General features: G+C 48.1%; 1 protein-coding gene across 1 annotated transcript in view; it reads right to left on the minus strand.

Annotated features, from left to right (window-relative positions):
* VDR (vitamin D receptor) overlaps nt 1-18,375 on the minus strand; it is a 72,044-nt gene extending 53,669 nt beyond the window's left edge. The window contains exons 1-3 of the mRNA XM_049882935.1: nt 18,192-18,375; nt 16,992-17,085; nt 12,949-13,081 (exon numbers count right to left, since the gene is read on the minus strand). The gene's annotated coding sequence lies outside the window, so the exon portion shown is untranslated. The remainder of the gene's footprint in view (nt 1-12,948; nt 13,082-16,991; nt 17,086-18,191) is intronic.
* Nucleotides 18,376-21,171: the final 2,796 nt, after the last annotated feature.

The following is a 21,171-nucleotide window of genomic DNA, read 5'->3' on the forward strand; positions in this document are numbered from 1 at the left end:
CCCACTGCCCCTCAGAAGGACATTAATGATGTTGGAACTGACTCAAGGAAACCTAATGATTGACTCAATGGCACTGGAGATTGGAAGCCCAGGCAGTACACAGAGTGGTCAAAACTGGCACTTCTAATTGTTGACATTGGCTCAAAGCTCCCGCTCCTTCTGGAAGGAAATGGAAAGTTAAGTGATTTCCTAGCAGAGGAGGAGAAAATTCTTCTTCCTAAAATTGGCACACACCAGTCAACCACATGTTGGGCTCTGTGTGTTCAGCCACAACTGCACATGCGCTTGTACACGCACACCCTTTTCTTGCTGTTTTTCATTTTATCATCCTTTCAACTCTGTCCATAGAGCGCTGAACACTGTATGACCTTCCTAACTTTTTATCTGTCATCTTTTTATTCTAGGGTAACTTAGGCACGGACAATATCGTGGCCAGCTAAGATGGCACCCTTTCTTCCTTCTCCATCATCCCTAAAACACATTCTTTTTCCAGAACAACCTTAGCATTACCTACCAGAAGAAGCTGAGGGGAAACAGTGAAGATAAGGCAGAGGAGAGGAAAGTGTACTGTATAAGTAGATCTTATCCAAACTATTCTAGCCCTATTGTCTTCTCAGTTCTCCACACACACATATTTTAAACTTTGGGTGAAAATGGTTGGAAAGTATTTCCTACAGAACGCAAGGTCCAAAGTAAAATCCAATAAATACCAGTCATCTCTGAAAATCTCAAGATGGGAAAGAAACTTAACACCACCTAGTCAGTCCAACCATCTTAAATCCCTTCTATAATATTCTATCTAGTTTTCTAGCCTGTGTTTGAATATTTTTACTGATGGAGAACTATCTGTCAAGGCAGCCCACTTTCTTTGTGGACTGCTGTATGTTTAGAAAGTTCTTCGCTATGCACAGATGAAATAAGCTCCCTGTAGCTTTCAACCACTTGTCCTAGACCAGCTTTTTGTAGCCATATAAGATCAATCCATTAGGCCACTTGTACAGGGTCTCAGGAAAGAGAGGTTGGCAGGGCCACCACTACGTCACATGGTGCCATTGTGCAAGTTAGGAAAAGGAGCCCATTCCTCAAGATGCCTTACTTCCATCTGTTGGAAAATTGTCATATAAAACATAAAACTACATATAAGGGAAAGATTAGTCCAAAGGACTAATGGACCCCATCTACCACAGCCTCCACCAGACTGAGTCCAGTACAACTAGTTGGTGCCCAGCTACCACCACTGACTGCTCTGACAAGGATCACAACAGAGGGTCCTGGACAGAGCTGGAGAAAAACGTAGAGCAAAATTCTAACTCAAAATGAAAGACCAGACTTGTTGGCCTGACAGAGACTGGAGAAGCCCTGAGAGTATGGCCCCCAGACACCCTTTCAGCTCAGTAGTGAAGTCACTCCTGAGGGTCACCCTTCAGCCAAAGATTGGACAGGCCTATAAAACAAAATGAGACTAAAGGGGTACACCAGCCCAGGGGCAGGGACTAGGAGGCAGGAGAGAACAGGAAAGCCGGTAATAGGGAACCCAAGTTTGAATAGGGAGAGTTCTGACATGTCGTGGGGTTGTTAACCAATGTCATAGAACAACGTGTACTGACTGTTTAATGAGAAGCTAGTTTGTTCTGCAAACCTTCACCTAAAATACACTAAAAAAAAAAGGACACACGCATATAACTACAATGCCTATGATGTGAATGAGATTGCAAGGGAGAAGCGGAGGAAGCAAGCCTGGGTTACATTTAATTTTGATTTAGATAGACCTCATGAGCTTCCCAGATATGATCACAACTCCCACAAGGTTAGTAAGGCTGTCACTGCAGACAGCCTCTGTCTCTGTGTCCTTTACCTGGAGAGAACAGTTTCTGGCCCATGGAAAGAACCCAGTGAAAGAACGAGTGGCTGAATATGTCCTACATCCCCCGGTCAAGGCTTGCCTGTCCTCTTTGTCTGTGGCTTGGTTGTTCTCAGGAGAGGCTGGTTCCCAGCACTGCTGCTCTAAGGACATATTTAACGACCGACTGGATGATGGGAAATTAAGTGGCTGATGATCCAGCAGTTGCAGGAAGCCATTTACCTCTGAAGATGTTTCTTAATCCTTTTAGAAACATAGGTCACCTTTGAGAACCTGATGAAGTCATGGGCTGCTACCCCATACAAGCCAGAGGTTAGTGGGTCACTCCATAGAAACCAGGCAATGAAATCCTATCCTATGGTGTGACCATCCATCAAGACTCTTTCTCAGTTGATTGTCCTTCTTGGAGCTGAGCAGAAGCCAGGGGTGGGAACCCTTGAGGCTGCAGGCATTGAGGCAGGAGATACTTGGCTTACTTAAATATATTTCTACTTCTTATCTGCAACAATTATTCCTGCAAGCTGCTTTTTCCAGTGGAAACTCTTTGTCAACAAGATTTCTGGACTGATTACTGCTCTCCAGGTAACAGGCAGGCTAGGCCCACATCACTGCCAGAAAGTGTGGGCAGCAACAGTGACTGGTGAAACATAAGGACCCAACCCACCATAAGCTGTAGTCCAATCTCTCTTCTTTAACAGCTAAAGAAACAGAGGTCAGCAAAAGGGAAGTGACTTGTCCAAGGCCACACAATGAGGAATTGTGCTTCCCCACCTCCACCGGGGCCAAGTTTAACCCAAGAACTCTAATCCCCAGCCTGGTCAACATCCAGAGGGACAGTGTGGTGTAAGGGAGAAGAGGGCTGTGGGAGGAGAAGTGTATTTGAGTCCTTGGAAGAGCAGAATTGTGGAGAGGTCTAGTAAGAGGGCCTGATGTGATTGCAGTGGGACCACCCAACTCTGACTCCATTCTTACAATCAATACAGAGAAACACAAGCATGGCTGAGTGTCAGTCACTCACACCTACCTAACCAACTCCCAGCCCAAGCCTCCATGGCTCAAAGAAATGGACAAGGACTCAAGACAGTCAGGAAACATTAGAAAGAAGTGAGATATGTCTCATTTCTCCCCAGTCTGGGTGGGTTTTTCTAGGATACCAGGATATGGGTACATCCCAGGGGTATCTGCCGCCACAGGCAGAAGCTGATTGGACAAAGAAGTTACTAGTCCAATAACTTAGAGACAAAGAAGTAGAAACTGGGTCAGCTGCAAAGGGAGAGCACCAAGAAAATAGATAGACTGGGAAGGCTACTCAAACCACTGCTATTGCTGGTGCTGCTGAGGGCTAAATGGAATTTTTTCTGATTTTCTAAAAATGATCAAATGCCTTCAGGATAACGGGAGAGAGCTGCTTCTTTCTCCCAAGAGATTCCCAAGCCCACTTTTCGCTATTTCCATGTGCCTATCCACTTGTGTCCTACTGTGGTGGCTTGTGTGTTGCCTCGATGCTGGAAGGTACACCACCAGTATTTTAAATACCAGCAGGGTCACCCATGATTGACAGGTTTCAGTGGAGCTTCCAGACTAAGACAGACCTGCCCCATCTCACTCCAATGTACCTGGCCTGCATTATTTTCCTTTACTTCCCTTCTGGGACCAATGTGATCTCTGAATTACTCTGACTCTTTTCTGACAGTGTGAAAGGTCAGTACTCGAGCCACAGGCCCTGCCAACCCCAAGATATTCAGGGTGGTTGGCACCAAATCCCCTGCTTTCCTCTATAACCACCTTGGCCAGCCTGATGCCCTTGTGTACCTGACCAGAGTCCAGCTTCTTCCAAATCCCATTCCTGTTTCCTCATCTACAAACAGGGATATGATAGTATCTGAGTCATAGAGCTGTTGTGAGGATCCAGTGAATTGATGTCTCTGTACCACTCAGAACAGTGCCTGGCACACTGGACAATTTCTATAAGTTACTGTCATTATTCGAGTTGTTACTGCTGCTAGGACAATCACTGGAGGACCAGGGCCTAGAAGCAAGGAGAAGAGCTGCAGGTCTCAGGGAGGTGCTGGGGAGGACAGAAAGCAGGCTCTTGGTCTCAAACACTCCACCCCCAGCAGTGTCCAGAAAGCCACATTTCTACTGAGCTGGGAAAAAACTGACCACTCCACCCACCATCTGTGGCTTCCAGACATCTGGCTGCTCAGGGTAGGGAGAAACAGATAGTTCTAATCTCTCCTCAAAGAATACTGAATATACTGTGGACTGCCAGAAGAACGGACAAATCAGTCTTAGAAGAAATACAACCAGAATGCTCTTATAAGTGAGGATGGTAAGACTTTGGCTCACTTACTTTGGAGAGCTTATCAGGAGAGATCAATCGCTACAAAAGGACGTAAGGGTTGGTAAAGTGGAGGGTTGGCAAAGGCAAAGGAGGCCTTCAGTGAGATGGATTGACACAGTGGCTGAAACCATGGACTCAAACATACCAACAATCATGAAGATGGCGCAGGACCGGAAAATGTTTTGTTCTGTTATACATAAGGTCGCTGTGAGACAGAGCTGACTCGATGGCAACTAACAACAATGATCTCTCCTCCAATAGGCAGACAAGCTAAGCTAGGAATCTGGACTTTTCTTCCACAAGGAAGACAAGGCCCACAGTGCCTATGTTTGCCAACTTCCTCAGCCCACTGCCCCTTCCTTTCCCTCCTTCACCCAGTGCTATCTCACCCCCCCGCCAGCCAGTGCTTGTCCTGTATCACGGATCTGTTATCACGCCAATGGGACCTGAAGCTTGGCAAGCCCGAGATGCTGTCTCGGCCTGTTATCAGGGCGGCTGCTGCTCTGCACCCCTCTCCCACCCATCACCACATGAAGTGGGAGGCAGAGGTGGGAAAGACTGAGCAGGTGCTGAGTGGGGAGCCAGGAGGTGGAAGTGTGGGCTGCAGCATATCTCTCTGGCCTCACATAGTGGTGGGCATTGGCCCTTGAATAGCAGGAATTTTAAATGATATTTTGAAGTTGAAGACTTTCAAATCTTATTCAAATTCCCAATCCAACCTCAATCGACCTTGAGTGTTTTAAGAAAATTAAAAAATGTGGCCTCTCTCTCACTAGTTCATTGGGAAAGGGCCCCAGAGGTCAGCAAAGCAGCAGGTCTTTTCCATGGCACAGTTGATGTCACACTGGTATACAACCAGGGCCATCCCTACCCCTTTGTGGGGAATTCTTTACCTGGGCATAGGATCATCAATAAATGAGCTGGAAGGGAGAAGTGGAGGAGAGAGTTGCAGAAAATTCAGTCCAGCTGAATAGAAGCTAATATGGTGTTTCATGAGACAAAACCAAAGGAAAGAACAAAGGGTTTAGCAAGGGCATAGAGACGTTGGTAAACAACGCAGTTGCCACATTACCCGTCCAATCCTCTTTTAATTAATCAATCTGTCAAGAGTGGTCAGATGTGGTTGCTGGGCACAGGGAGAGCTGAGTTACCAGACAGCCTACTGATCCCCAAATCTGCCCGCACTCGTCCAACTGCCCACTCGTCTCCGCTGAACAACGAGTTGCTTTCTGGTTGCCAGGAGTTGCATGAAGCATAAATACAGGGTGCTCGCTAACAAACAGCTTGGACCATGGATATGTGTGGAAAGACCTACACATGTGTAGGCACCCGCCAACCCATACCCTGAGTCCGGATGTCCAGAGGTACTGCTGGCTGACGTAACATAACCCTCAGAGCTATAATTGAAAATAACTCTTATTTCAAAATTTCAGGCCAAAATGTTCTAATCCGTCCAGAGGAGTCTGTCCCGGGGCCACAAAATGGTAGGAAATATCTGCTTTTGCCTAACCCATGAACCCCCTCAAAACTACAATCCGCCCCCCACCCCCCACACACACCCTGTGGTCATTTCCACTTCCTTGTTTTTCTTTGGTACCCAGGGGCAAAGATAGACCAGGTTTATTCCATGGAGCAGCCTTCAATGCTGCCTCAGGCAGAGAAGGAGCTCTAGTGGGACAACTTCTTTCCCTCCTCAGCAGACAGCTGTCTGTAGCCCCCCAGCTGTCCTGAGTGAGACCTGCTGCCCACCTGGGCATCCACAGCAGGTAACAGGCTTCCCACTGCCTTCTCTCCACACTCTTCCCAGCAGAGACCAGACATCCCTGGAGAATTGTGGCAGAGCTGGGCTCTGCTATGTCAGCAGGACTTGCTGCCTGTCACACAGCCTATGGGCAGCATTCTGGGGAAGGAGCCAGCAGCTGCCACAAAGGCCACCTGGTGCAGAGTTAACAGGACTGAGGTCCCTAAAGAACAGCTGTGCAAAAGCAGTGTGTGCCCCCTCACCGCCCCTGGGGGAGAGGTGGTGGTACCCCTACCCACAGCTTTCCCTTTTCTCCCCACCCCTTGCTTTTCCCAGAACTCCCTTCCAATCTGAAAAACAGCCCTGCAGCCAGGCTCTTCAGTAGCCTGGGATTGAAGTTTATCAGAGATTTAAATAATTCACTCCAGTGAGCTATTTTCTGCCCAGCTTCCAGAACAATAGCTCAGGGTGGCAAGCAGTGGGGTAGGCATGGGGGAGGAGGCTGGCCCTTGGTCACCCATCAGTGCAGGGCCTTTCCCATGCCCATTCTGCACCGCCCCCCTCTTCCAGGATATTTAGAGAGGTGGGGACCACAGTCAGGGACTTGGGGTTCAGGTCTGCCCCACCTGCTACCACCTGTGGCCTCAGATGGGGAGTGAGGGCAGCAGGTTAGAGAAGGTGTGTGGGAGTGGGGCTACTGTCTGCACACTGGCTTCAGTCCTCCAAGGATTAAAGTATGTTATACAAATTGGCACACTCCATAGAAATATACCACCACCCATCTGTCAGTTTGTCGTACTTTGGTGGCTTGTGTGTTGCTATGATGCTGGAAGCTATGACACCGGTATTTCAAATACCAGCAGGGTCACCCATGGTGGACAGGTTTCAGTGGCGTTTCTAGATTAAGACAGATTACTAAGAAAGGCCTAGTGATCTACCTCTGAAAATTAGTCAATGAAAACTCCATAGATCACAACAGAATATTGTCTGATACAGTGCTGGAAGGTGAGCCCCCTAAGTTGAGAAGGCACTCAAAATATACAGTGGCTGCAACAGTGGACTTGAGTACACCAACAATCGTTAAGGTGGTCTAGGACTGGGCAACGTTACATTCCGTTGTATATAACATCGCAGTAAGTCAGAGCTGACTCATTGGAAACTAACAGCACCAACAAAAATACAGAAATGTTAGCTGTAATTTTACTATTAGTCTCCCAAGTAGTATGAGGAGGAATAAATTCAGGTGTAATGTAGAAGGCTGGGGAAAAACATTTCAAAGTATTACATGGCACATGACCCTCTCTCTGCCATCATCAGGGCTGCATTCCCTGGGGTAGCCAAAAGGGCAGAGTGGGCTGCATAGTATATATGACGAATGTCATTCATTGCCCACCAAACCCAATCCAAAACCTTCCACTTTTTTTTTCTGCCCAAAGACCCTTTCTTGGACTCTTAGTTTCCTTCTGATTTCTATACAGACTTTTCTTTTAATGTTGTTATTGTTGTTAGGTTCTAATGGTTATGGGGAAATACCTGACTGGGTAGACAGCAACATGGGGGTGGGTGGGGAAGGAATGAAGGAAGGAAAGAAAGAAAGGAGGCAGGAAGGGAGTGGGGGAATTTATTCAGTTTTTATTATATCTCACCAGAAAAAAAAACTCTATTATAAAGCTATTATCACATATGGCAGAAGTATCCATGGAGAGTGATCTATTATTCCTTTAATAAGGACTTCTACACAAACAAAGGCTACATCTGGCCCCACTCTATGTAACAGTCACATGTTAAAAGAAACAGCCAGCGGACCCACACTGGAGGCCTGCAGGTTATACCTGGCCTGTAGCTGTGTCCTGTTTACCCCCCTCCCACCTTCACCACTAGAAATGATAAATTTTTTACATTTATTGTCAGTGTTTTAAAAACTTCAGAGATTTTACTTTTAATCTGGATACCCAGTTTCCTACGAAAAAATTGGATAATCTGGTCACACTGGGCTGCAGTTCCCAGCAGCAGCACTGCTGGAGCTGAGGTAGGCACTGCTCCTCTAGACCAGGCTGGGCCCCAGTTGGACCCCTTAACTCCTGGTCCATTCCATTGGAGTTTGCTTCCCGCCAGCCTCCTTCATGACCTGCCTGGCCCCTGAACCAGCTAGCAACAGCAGCAGCAGCAGAGTTCTGTGATTTAAGGACCAGAGACGGATTGCCCAATAAGCTACAGACGGGCTTACTTGTGCGTATTTACGAATCTGTAGTGTGTGTACCTTGTTTACTGGTTTACTGGCTATTCCGCCCTGTGAGACACAGTTAAGAAAGAGAATGGGTTCTGGAGGCACCCTGCCTGGGTTCAAACCCTGGCTCCCGCTTACCAGCTGTGTGACTAGAACCAATAACTTGAGCTCTCTAAGCTGTTCACTTGTTTGTAAAATGAGAAAAATAACAACCCCCACCTCACTGGTCTGAGAGGATTTCCTGAGAGGTGGGGACCGCAGTTGAGGGCTTGGTTCTGATACTCCTATGTCCTTTTCTCAAAACTGATGCCCAAAGAAAATAAATAGCCCTTCCAGTCACTTTGACAAAAATGCAACTCAGCTTGAAGCACACAGCACGTGCTCAGTAATTGTGAGTAGCTATGGCACTGGGGTTTTTTTTTTTTTTTTTTTTAATGCATGGAAACCCTGCTGGCGTAGTGTTAAGAGCTATGGCTGCTAACTAAAAGGTCGGCAGTTCAAATCCACCAGGCACTTCTTAGAAACCCTATGGGGCAGTTCTACCCTGTCCTTTAGGGTCTTATGAGTCAGTTTGGCTTATTATTATGCACAGTTGGTACCATAACTGGGGGGAATGCATCTGAGCTGCAGCCCAGCTTGTTAAGATGTTTTAACTACACAAAACGATTGCCCTTCAATTCTCCTTTCTAGCTCAGGGCTCCTGGTCTGACATACAAACATGTTTTCATCCAATAAACAGTTATTGAGCATATTTGTGCTGTGTTAGGTACTGTGTTGAGTGGTGGCACCTCGGAGATGGGATTCAGACCCTGCTCTCAGAAGGCTTAGAGTAAAGTGGGGAAATGGACAACTAATAATCACGGAGCTGCCAGGTAAGGGCTCACTTGGAGGTTAAGCACAAAGCTCTCCCGAACCAGCTCTGCCTGGAACCATCCAGAAGCTTAGCATGCAAGGAGGAACCGGGGGTGGGCGTGACTCTTTTTTCTCTCCCTCCTGCGCCCTAAGCCTTTCAGGAGCTTTACTAAGTAAGAGACACGGAACCGTGAAATAGTTTTACTTCACCTCCAAGTTTCCCTGGCTGCGCATTGATGTCTTCCGCTACACATAAGTTAACATAATTCCACTTCAACAAAGCCGTTCAAATCTCAAATGGAGTTCATTATACTGGAATTTTACCTGGGGCAGCCCAACCCCCAGTTCTTAACATCATGGCACCCAAGATGTCGAGGTGCTTGCCAAATAGGCAGGGCAGAAGTAACTCCCCGCCCCTGGCAGAAGTCTGGAAATTCAGAGCCCTTTCGAACAAACAACTCTGCCCTAAAGGTGTTTTCCAGCATCTTCCTGGCCAGCCTGGAGCTGTCCAATTCACCCTCAGCAGCACCACCTGCTGCCTTCTTTCCAGCTCTCCTCCACAGGAAGGATGGGCAGGAGAAAACTGAGCTGAGTGAACTGGACTCTGTGCAGGGAAAGGCAGTGGGCAAGTGAAGAAGGGGTATCTGTTCTGGACTTAGAAAGACCTGACTTCAAGTTCTGGTTCTGACTCAATGACTCTGACCCTGGCTCAATGACTTTGGGCAAGATATTTAGCCTCTTTAACCTCTTTGAACCTCAGTTTCCCTCTCTGTAAAATGGGGATAATAATATTCCTTATCTCATTGGACGATTGAGGGGCATAAATGAGGAAATGCATAAAGAAACATTTGACACAGTGTGTCAGAGTGACATAGTAAGTTACAACAGCCAGTGGTTATTATGATTGTCAGCTATGACATGATACGTTACCCTCGCAAGGGTCAAAGTTTGGTAGAGAGAAAGAGAGACACTGAGGTGGAGTTACTGGGATAGGTGGGGGTGGAAGCAGAAGAGTAGGTGGGGTCCTGCTGCTGAGCCCAGCACCGGCCTGGTGACCAGGGCAGAGGCGCTTGCCTGCCCATGGAGCCACAGCACCCACTGGGTGGATAATTACAGAGTTGAGGGCTAGAGTAGCCCTTGCCACTGCCCAGCCACATTCTTTTGTCCCACGAGTGGCTGGCTGGGTGGGCAGCTGGTTGTTGATGTGGCTGGGTATATCTAGCATTCCTTTTCCCCCACACCCTTGGCAGGGGAAGGGATGCTCTGTGGACATTCTGCTCTATTCTCTACGGCATCTTCTCTGTTCCCTCCACTTCAACCCTCCTTCTCAGACCAGAGAAGTCAGAGGCCCAAAGAACAAGGGCAGATTCTGAACAATTGGTCAGTGAAGACTATTAAAACATCGATCCACCTCACTTACAGGCTTTATATTATCAAGAAGCCCTGAACAAACATAAATCCCATCATTGCCCCCAATCCCATACACTTTGTCTAGCCAGCACACAGGTAGTTCTGGTACTTCCATGTTCTTTTCTCAAAATCGATGCCCAAGGAAAATAAACATCATTCCCAACCCCCTTGGCAACGTGATTCAGTAGGTATTGATTGAGCATCTAGTATGTGCTTAGCACTGATACTAGTCTCTTGGCTGAAGTGAACATAATGTCAACTGTTGGTGAGGATGTAGAACCATAAGACTCCCTCACCCACTGCTGGTGGAAGCCTGTAGAGAAAGGGCTCCACTGCACCCACACTCAGCCTGGAGCTGGTGAGTAATGTGAGAAACAATTTAGGATTATAGTGATACTGAACATGGAATTCCCTGTGACCCAGTAACTCCATTTTGAAGAATATGCCCTAGAGAAATTCCTACACACGTACAGGAATACATAATATTCCTGGCTGCATTGTTCAGAGTAGCCCCAAACTAGAGAAAAAAAAACAACAAAAAACCCTAATGTCCACCAACAACGGGGACGTTATACAAATCGTGGCACATTCTGACAATGGAATATGGCAAAATAGTGAAAATTAATGAACTACAGCCAAGTGCATCAACATGGATGACTCTCAGAAACACGATACTGAGTAAAAGAAGTGCATCACAGAGAACATACATGCATGTAAACGTCAAAGACATGCAAAACTAAACAGCATCTTGTTTGGGAAAACACACATAGGTGGTAACTTATAAAAAACAAGGAAATAATCAAAACTAAAGGAGGGATTCAACGGGGAGAGGCAAAGGGATCTTCGAAGGCACTGCTAATACTACATTCCTAATTTGGGTGGTGGGTATAAACCAAACTCACTGCCATCAAGTTGATTCTGACTCTTAGAGACCCTAGAGGACAGAGCAGAACTACCGCACAGAGTTTCCAAGGAGCACTGGTATAAAAAAAAAAAAAAAAAAACACTGGTATAGGGTATATTAAATTATTCTTTAATACGTACATATGCATATCTTGTGTGTATATTTCGCAGTCAAAAAATTTAAAAAGCAGTAAACTAAAAGAATTGAACCTGTGTCCCAGAGTGGTTAAGTAACTTTCCCTAGGTCATCAACTAACAAATGACGGGAAATCAATTTGCTGAATCTGAGTTTAGTCCTAGGCGTCAAGACAACCATTACTGGGCTTTATGGGGGCCTCTCACCACCACTCACAATGACGGGTTTCTGGGCTAGTAAATTTGAAAACAATTGCAAGAGTCTATCTCTTTCTCAAGGCATCTATGGGTGGCTCAAACCATAAAGTGCTCTACTAACCAAAAGGTTTGTAGTTCAAACCCACACAAGGGTATCTTGGAAAAAAAGCTTGGTGATCTGCTTCTGAGAGGTCATGGTCTTGAAAAATTAGGGAGCACAGTTCTGTTCTGCACACACAGGGCTGCCATGAGTTGGAATCCTCTGCGTGGCAACCGGTTTGGTTTTTGTTTCCTTCTTTTTCACTGCTAAATACTCAGTGTTTTGAATAGTGCCCGGCACATAGTAGGCCCTTGAGGCACATCTGCTGAATGGCTGTCTCAACAGAAATCTCTACTTACATCATCTCTAATCCGCTCATAACCCTGCAAGGGAGCTATTATCGTCCCCAGTTTAAAGATAAGGAAACCAAGATTCAGGAAGATTAAGAAAGTTGCCCAAGGTCACAAGCTAGAAAGTGACAGAGCCAGAATTTGAACCAACTGAGTTGCTATGAGTCGTCAGAACCTACTCGATGGGAACAGGTTTGCTTTTTGTTTTTTGGTGTGTAACTCAAGGAGCCCTGGTGGCGCAGTGATTAAGAGCTCGGCTGCTAACCAAAAGGCTGGCAGTTGGAATCCACCAACTGCTCCTTGGAAACCCTATGGGGTAGTTCTACTCTCCAATCAGGTCGCTCTGAGTCAGAATCTACCAGATGGCAACAGGTTTTTGTTTCTAACTCAAGGAGCTCTGGTGGCACAGTGGTTAAAGCACTTGGTTTCTAACCAAAAGGTCAGTGGTTCGAGCCCACTAGCTGCTCCATGGGAGAAAGCTGTGGCAGTCTGCTTCTGTAAAGATTTACAGCCTTGAAAACCCTATGGGGCAGTTCTGCTCAGTCCTATAGGGTTGCTGTGAGTCAGAATTGGACTCGACGGCAGTGGGTTGGGTTTGGTTTTTGGTGTCTAACCTGAACCCTGTGTTTTCCCCATCCCACCAGGCTGCTAATACAGCTTCTAACAGCACTACCTAAAATTTCAGTTGTTCCAAGGAGCCCCGGGAACCGCAGCTGAGGGGTCCCTCCTCCTCTTCCACCTGTCTCTAGGCTCTCTGGCTGGGCCCAATGCCAGCAGGCAGTGTAGAGCTGGGGTTACAGGCTAACTCTGTAGCCATGGGCAGGTTACTTCACCTCTTTAAACCTTAGTTTCCCCATCTTTATGGTGCAGATAATAGTAGTACTTACCCCACAGAAAAGCTGTGAGAATTAAAGACAGAAGTCAAGTGCTCAGCACATTGTCTACGGGAGACTATCAGACGAAGCTAGCAGCCATGTATCCTTTCAGGTAGGCTAGGTCAGGAGTGCTCTTTAAGGATAGCTAGGAGGGGAAAAGGTAACCAGGGTGAGAATGACTCCTAGTTGGCCAAGGAGGCAACCATCTTGTACCTCCTTGCACTTAACACAAAATAGGTTATCAATAAAGCAGTTTGTTTGCAACTTAAAGAATGTTTCTTAGTTGCCTTCCAGCCCATTCAAGTCTTAGATGATTGATGCCATGCAATCTCTCTGCTCAGTTCTACCTTTCTTGCGTTCTTGTTTGCTGGTTTTAACCCGAGTCAAGCGCCTGAGACTGCCAAAGTGAGCCTGACAAAGTAAGCCTCCTTCTGTGAGTCCACGGTCCCCCGAGTAACCTCCAGGAAACCAAGCCTGCTCCTGGGTCAACTTGTTCAAACTAGTTAGTAATTCTAACCCTGCCATTCACAGACGTTTATTGCTACCCTGTTAAGTACGAGATACGGCAGTAAAAGCCTGGTGGCTGCCCTGTGAACGCAGAGGCACCTGAGTTCCAGGAAAGTGAAGAACACCAGCTTTGGCATCTGACAGAGCTGAGTAAGAGTCCTGGCTCTCCTGCTCACCTCACCAGCTGTGTCACCTTGGCATGTTGATCACCTTCACAGAGCTTCAGTTTCCCCAATCATAAAGTGAACATAATAGTGGCTCCTATCACACAAGGTTGTGATAAAGTCTGGGGAGGCTGTACAGGTAATGCTTTTAGCACAGCACCTGGTCCAGTGTGAGCACTTAGTGAGTAGCTATTCCTGGAGCTGTAACTCCAGTGCCAGCAGGTGGCACACACTGGATGTGTCACCAGCAAAGCCTTGGACCTCATGGATGCCCCATAGTGATTGGAATTTCACACCTTGCATAACACTTCAAAGCTTCCACTAGTAATCAGAAGGCCAGTGAGAGGCAGCAGCTTCTCAGGAACCAACTGCTGGGTCCTGCCCAAACTCCACTTTCCCGCTGATGCAGCTGCCCACACCCTGCTCAGGACCAGGACTCTCCCCTGTGCAGAATAAGGACTTTGTGTGGCATCTGGTTCTGGAAACACTGCTTAGTCTATTCTTTGGGCCAGAACCTGCAGGGCAGGTTTGCAAAAGCATGACACACACTCAGACTCATAGAGAACCTACTGCTTCTGCCTCTTGCTCCTGCCATTGACCGGCCAGCCACCCCCCTCCTCAAGCAGCCACCTCCACCTCCCCACAAGTTGCTTCAATGGATGGGACTTCCCAAGAAGTCTTCACTTATCTTTTTCATCCTTCTGAGATGAGAACTACTTCCCTCCCACCAGAGTAGACAAGTGTCACTACACAGTCTTCGAGAAGGCTCCACTCTCCTATGCCTGACACCCCAATCCCCACATGCTGGGCCTCTGGGGCTCTCCAGGGAGCCTGCCCTGAGCCTCTGGATCATGAGGCCCAAAGATTCAGAACAGGGAGCAGTTTCTCTTCCACACGTCACCACAGCAGGATGCTGGGTTGAGCAAGAACAGGCTGTCCCCACCCTGGGCCATTTCCCCAGTAGTCAGACCAGACCAGAGAGACAAACTGTAGAATCCAAGGGAACTGACTCCATCTCCTACTAAGCAGCTTTCACTTTGCTTTCCATTTTCCAGGTCCTGGTGACACCTGACCTGTGTTGTTTATCTACATGGGCAACGTTTCACTCCCCTTCTCTTCCTGGTTGTTTACCTGCTTTAGGGTTGGACTTTCCTGTGGGAGGGCATGGTCCCCAGAGGTCTGGGAAGTTTGATGGATAAAATGAAGAGGCTGCAGATATGGGGAAAGAGGGAAGGGGAAGCTTGAGGTTGAGTCTTGGCTTCAGTATAAATCCCAAGTCCCCCTGGGGTAGCTGAAGAAGAGTTGGCAGGTCTTCCTGTCCCAGTCAGAGGTAGGGGTGGGGCAGAAAAACCAAAGGCGGGGCCAGTCACAATCAGGGGTGGTGGGCTAGGTCATGGGAGAGCAGGGCTTGGAGCGGTGCTGCCCTTAGGGTAAAGACCAGGGAGCAGGTTAAGGCATTGGTACTGCCCTCAGAATTAAGCCTCCCATGTTTCCCTCATGATTAAGCCCCATCTCCTCTCTTGCCCTCGCCACTGTGACCTCTGTTGTGTTTGGAGTAGTGTATACCAGGATCCTCTATCACTGTTGTTGTTAGGTGGTGTTGAGTTGATTTCAACTCATAGTGACCCCGTATGACAGTTTTACTGCCCCATTGAGTTTTCTAGGCTGGAATCTTTACAGGAGCAGATTGCTAGCTCTTTTTCCCACAGAGCCACTGGGTAGGTTCAAACTGCCGAGCGCCTAACTGTTGCACAACCAGGGCTTCTTCCCTCTATCACTAGAATGACTAAATATTCGCATTTGCTCCAGACAGTTTCAGTTTGTCTTTTGTCCTGGCATACATATAAATAGCACCCCTTTCACTCTCAAAAGTATCCTCATTTGAATGATAAACTACATGGTCACTCTCTCTACCGCACCCAGGAGGGCACTGGCATGGAAGAGGGTTAATGGGAAATCGGGGGAAGCATAACTAGAAGAGAGGCCCTTGTGGTTCAGAGCAACACTCAGGCTGGCTTCAGTCCAGGTGGATCCTCTCAGAACTGGACAGTGGTGGAGGGAAAGCCAGACAGCTCCTACCCATTCTGGGGCTCAGACCGTCTTGGTCTGGTGGGTTCTGCTTCCTGCCATCCTTCAGATGGCCTAGCACCATGCTGGGTACACAGGAGGCACTTAATAAAATCTTGTCATTTCCTTTCTTTCCTCTACCTGTTCCCAAAACAGACTTGCCGCAGTGACAAATGGAAAGTTGGAATCCTATACTTCTCCCTGTCCAGTAAAGAAGAGGGAAACACAAACTGGAAAGTCATCCTAGCTCAGACTTCCAGGTCTTCCTGTCTCTGCCTCTCCAACCACTAGCACATAACTGCTGAACAGTTGACAACAGGAGGGTTTCCAGCAGAAGCAGATCTCAGCCAGGCTGGTCGCTGCCTCCTTAGGATATGGGGTAAAGAAGTGAACAACTGGAACTCTCTTTCTTGTCTTAGGTAAACACTTGGCTCTGGCCCACTGGACCTAGGCCATCCCCTAAGCATGGAGCACACTGGCTCAGGACATTGGTTTTGGACTCTGGCTATTTGTTCAGGAGTGTGGGGGAATCCAGAAGGTCCTCTTAGAGTGTCCTCTGAGACTTAGTCCAAAAGAAGATCAATTCTAAGGCAGAACAGGGGAAGAAGACTGAGAAACCATAAACACAAATAATCAGGGCATCCCAAACAGCACCCAGACCTTCCACAATATTTATACCAATAAATTGTAATAGTCTTGGCTGAAAAGAAGTGAGGGATCAGGAGAGCTTCCTAACACCCTCTCTTTCCTTTTTTCTTACCCCACTCTCCAATCCTTCTTTTAACTTGGTTAGAGTCCAACTCATGGCTGATCAGAGACCAGCCAAACCTTAAGCCATGGGCCCCAGCCAGAGCACAGACTGTGAATTCCCCAGCGTTTTTTTTTTTTTTTTTTTTTTGCAGTTTGAGTCAGCCCACAGGCTGGTTGGCCTCCATGATCCTTCTCCAACGGGTCCAGAGAGCCCACTGAATGGGGGCAATGGACCCTGGGGCCCCTATTTCTGCCCAAGGATCTCTAACACCCAAAACAAAAGCCAGAGAGAAATTTACAGTCTTACTACCTCCTACTTTGGCTGTATGCCAGTCCAAACCCTATTCCAGAAAGATCCACCATCTCCTCCAGCACTTGGACATGGAAGGGCTGGGGCAGATCCCCAAAAACACAACACTCTCAGTTTGTAGAGTTGAGGCTCCAATGTCCAGTTAACCCAACTCCACCTCACCAAACCACTCCCAGTCCCTAGCCTGAGTTAAAACCTTTGTCAACACCTTGCTTTCCCTAGTCCCAGAACCTTCCCAATTCCCCCTGTATACCTACCTCACCAGCAGGGATGAGCAACTAACAAGGTCACTAGGCAGAAATGGAATGACAGTCTGGACAAGTCTGCAATGCTGGGATGCACCTCCTGATCCTGGGAGAATGAAAAAAAAAACTGTGGATTTGCCTCAAAGTCACAATCCCTTCACAACCAACTCTTTCTGGAATCAGAACATCCCATCGTCATTGCTGTGTTGGGTGTCTGAACCCCTGACCCCTTCAATAGCAGCCAACACCAGCCATGAGGATAATAGCTTTCCAGCAGGGAGCTGGAGCAGAGCTGAACTCTGCCCAGGAGAGCTTCTGCAATGCTCAGAAAATGCCTGCCCAACTGCTTGCCTGGGCTCTGGCCCCTCTGGCTGCAACTGAGCCCAGACAGGAGGCTGACTCACTCACCACACAGAGGAGGAGGAAGAGGAGGAGAAGGAGGAGGAGGTACAGGAAGAGCTTGGGCTCAGAGACCCAGGGCTCCCCTAGCCCAGGCAGCTGGGTCTCAGCCTCAGTGGTCTGGGGCGGGGGGGCGATGGTCACTGCCCCTGGAGACCACAGGCTGCTCTCTAGAAGATAGTTCCCCCTGGATGCTCCTCACCTACCACCCACAGATGTGGGACCCCTCACCTCCTTTAAGCAGAAACTACTCCCTGAGTTCCCTCCTCTATTAATGCTGGCCCTTGAGTGTCACTCACTCACCTATGGGCAAGCTCTCCTGAAACAATAAATCCAGTGCCCTAGGGCTAATTAGGTCTGAAATCATTAGTGGTTTACAAATAAAAAGTCAGGAAACGAAATGGAAAAAAAAAAAAAAAAGCCCTACTTAAAAGACCCAACCCCACAGCCACAGGTGACCGTAAGTGGGCCCAACGAGAGAATAAATAAGTCGACACACTCCACCCCCAGAAGTCCTTCGCACCATCGACAGCCAGTCTCTCCCTTTCTTGTTCCTTCACTCCACGCCAAGGCACCCGGGCAGAGGAAAGAAACAAATGTTTCTTGTTGCCCAAGTGCTGAGCACTGTGCTAGCGAGGCATTCTGCGTTCATCTGCCAGAGCACCGGGGCACCGAGGAGGTCCCCGCTGCCCTCGCCAGCTCGGCATGAACTTCAGTCAGCTCCTTCTTAGCCTTCAACGCCCCTCAGTGTCTCAGTCTCATGGCATCACAGCCCGGCTCTCAGTCTCCAAAGTGGCCCCTACTTAGACTTACGACTTAGACTCGAGGGCTTGCGCTCGGGCACTCAGGCTCCGGTACTCCCGACGTCCCGTCCCAGGGCCTAATCTCTATTCTGGGACCCCCTTCCACGCTGCTCCCGGGTCCGCACCTGGTCCCGCGGGTGGACACGCTGCTCAGCGATCGCCGCACCTCGGGTTCGGTGGCTGCCTTTTGACAAGCAGAGCCAGCCCAGCACCTGGCCCCGCCCATCGCGCAGGCCCCGCCCCCGGGCCAGGCCTGGTCCTTGGCCCCGCCCGCCGGTCCAGTCCTCTCTAGCCGAGAGCTGCATCTGCGCTGCAACCATCTTGACTTGGACTCAACCACTGCACTGTCGCCTTGGAGATTCTGCTGTCCTGTAGCCCTCCATGCCTGCTGTCCCAGGGCTAGGCATGCTTCCGTCCTCTGTGCCTGGGAGATGATTTTGGCAGTTGTGAATGCGTAGGTCCACGCTCATGCCTTCGACAATCTGGGATACATCGCACACATCTCCTCACCCCCTGCTTTGGTTCTGCCCGTCCTGTCACGGACGCCTCCTCCAGGTGCGTCCCCCGCTGCAGACACACCTGGGCTGACCTGGCCGGGAAGTCGTTGTCCTCCGTGAGACGCTGGGGGGCGCCTGCTGACGGGCTCCTACTGCTCTCTCTGCACTCGTGGGAAGTCCAGGGTGCCGCTCGCCGCCGAGCTACTTTCGCCGGGCGCCAGGGAGCTGGATCCGACTCCGCACACTGGAATCAAAGAGCGAACCGGGCCAAAGTGGAGCCCGGAGTTGCATCGTCACCCCATCCCATGTTCCACGGGAACCACGTTCCTGGCCCCTTGCGGATCTCCTCCACGCGGGCTTAATCTCAGCTTCCTCGGTCCCTGGTCCCCGGTGCCCCCTTCCCACCGCGACATTAGTGTGAAGCGGAGGGAGGAGGTGAAGAGTACATCCTCAGACCTGTGGCTGCGGGAAAATTAGAAGGCCTAGTGGCGCAGTGCTTAAGAGCTCAGGCTGCTAACCAAAAAGATGTGCCGTTCAAAGCTACCAGGCTCTCCTTGAAAACCCTATGGGGCAGTTCTACTCTGTCCTACAGGGTCGCTAAGAGTTGGAAACACTCGATGACAATGGGTTTTTGAGCTTGGAGAGAAAATTGGCATACAAGATTTTGATTTTAAAAAGTTTTTCTTTTTTTTGTAATTTTTGACCTTACAATTTACCCTCTGCTCTGCTTCTCTGACTATATGCTAGGCATTGCTCTAGGTGCAGAGGAGAGAAGTGTGGAAAGGACGTGGTTCCTTCAGTCTTAGAGCTCACTGTCTAGTGGAAGGAAGGGGAAACGGGAGGAATGTGTAAATAAATAGTAATTACCACACAATGTGCTATAACAAAGGAGCCCTAGTGCTTCAGTGGAAACCCTGGTGGCATAGTGGTTAAGTGCTTGGCTGCTAACCAAAAAGGTTGGCAGTTTGAATCCTCCAGGTGTTCCTTGGAAACTCTACGGGGCAGTTCTACTCTGTCCTATAGGGTCACTATGAGTCGGAATCAACTTGATGGCAACTTTTTTTTTTTTTTTAGTGGTGCAGTGGTTGCGAGTTTGACTGCTAACAAAAGAGGTCAGTGGTTCAAACTCACCAACCCCTCTGTGGGAGAAAGACTTGGCAGTCAGCTTCTATAAAGATTTACAGCCTTGGAAACCCTATGGGGCAGTTCTACCCTGTCCTGTAGGGTCAGTATGAGTTGGAATCAATTCTATGGCAATGGGTTTGGTTTGGTTTGGGTTCTATAATAATGGTGCCCATAAAGTCATCTAGCAGTTGGTAAATTCCTCTAGGCAGGAAAGATTTTGCTACTCATCTTTTACAAGGGAGGAAACCACGGCTTAGAGGGACAGGCTGAGCAAGGGTGAAATTGAGGCCCAAGAGAGGGCAAGTGATTTGCCCAAGATTACGCAGCTATTCAATGAAGGAGGAGTACTAGAACTCAGCAAGTCAGCTGGTCCAATGGCCTCTGAACCATTCTGAGGCAATAGCACTAGACTGTGTGATCACTAGTCCCTCTCCTGCTCTCAGTGATTGGATTAAGAGAAATGGATGGGAGCTAAACGGAAGGAAGAACCTTCAAAAATTGAAGTTTGTTACACACTGAACAGTTCATCAAGGGGAATGCCTTGGAAACATTCTCCCTGGAAAGGTTAAAAGGACAAAAACAAAAACAGAGTTGTATCCTGAACTTGGGAATAGATCATCTAGTCTGAGAAACAGAAGAAAAGAAGTACCCTTCTGGAAGCTCTGCCAGTCTGATGGATCTAGATTCTCTGCTTGTAATGAAAATTAAAAAAAAAAAGATGCCCGTACCCAAAGCACCATAGGAAAGCTACCAGTGGTTCTCATGGGAAGAAAAGTATAAGAGGAAGTATCTAACAACCAATACCTTGGAACATTCTCAGGAAGTCCCATGAGCCTCTGGAAGAGGTTGGTCATGCAGAAGTCACTTTTGTGGTGCCTAATTTGCCAGACAGGTGAATGTGACATCTTTAAAATAAACCCATTTTTGATGAGTTGATTCTGACTATAGCAACTGCATAGGACAGGGTAGAACTGCCCCATAGGATTTCTAAGGCTGTAACTGTTACAGAAACAGGCCGCCACGTCTTTCTACCTCAGAGCCACTGGGGAGTTTGAAGCGCCGACCTTCCGGTTTGCAGCTGAGCGCTTAACCACTGTACCATGAGGCCTCCTTATCTTGAAAATAAACCTTATCAAAAGGTGGGGGAATGTGAGTTCTGAGTATTCCATAGTAATTGACTCTTACCCTCTTCTCACAACTGTTGGTTGTGTAATAGTACCTAACGTGTAAAATGTTTTATAGTGTAAAAAGAATTCTTTGGAATATTTTATTTAATGTACATTACAGCCTTTCGAGTCACGCAAAGTAGAAAATATTCTCCCCACTGTACAACGGATACATAGAGTTGTTGGAGTTCTTACAGCTGGG

This window comes from Elephas maximus, chromosome 4 (assembly GCF_024166365.1).
Source record: "Elephas maximus indicus isolate mEleMax1 chromosome 4, mEleMax1 primary haplotype, whole genome shotgun sequence".
NCBI classification, from domain to species: domain Eukaryota; kingdom Metazoa; phylum Chordata; class Mammalia; order Proboscidea; family Elephantidae; genus Elephas; species Elephas maximus.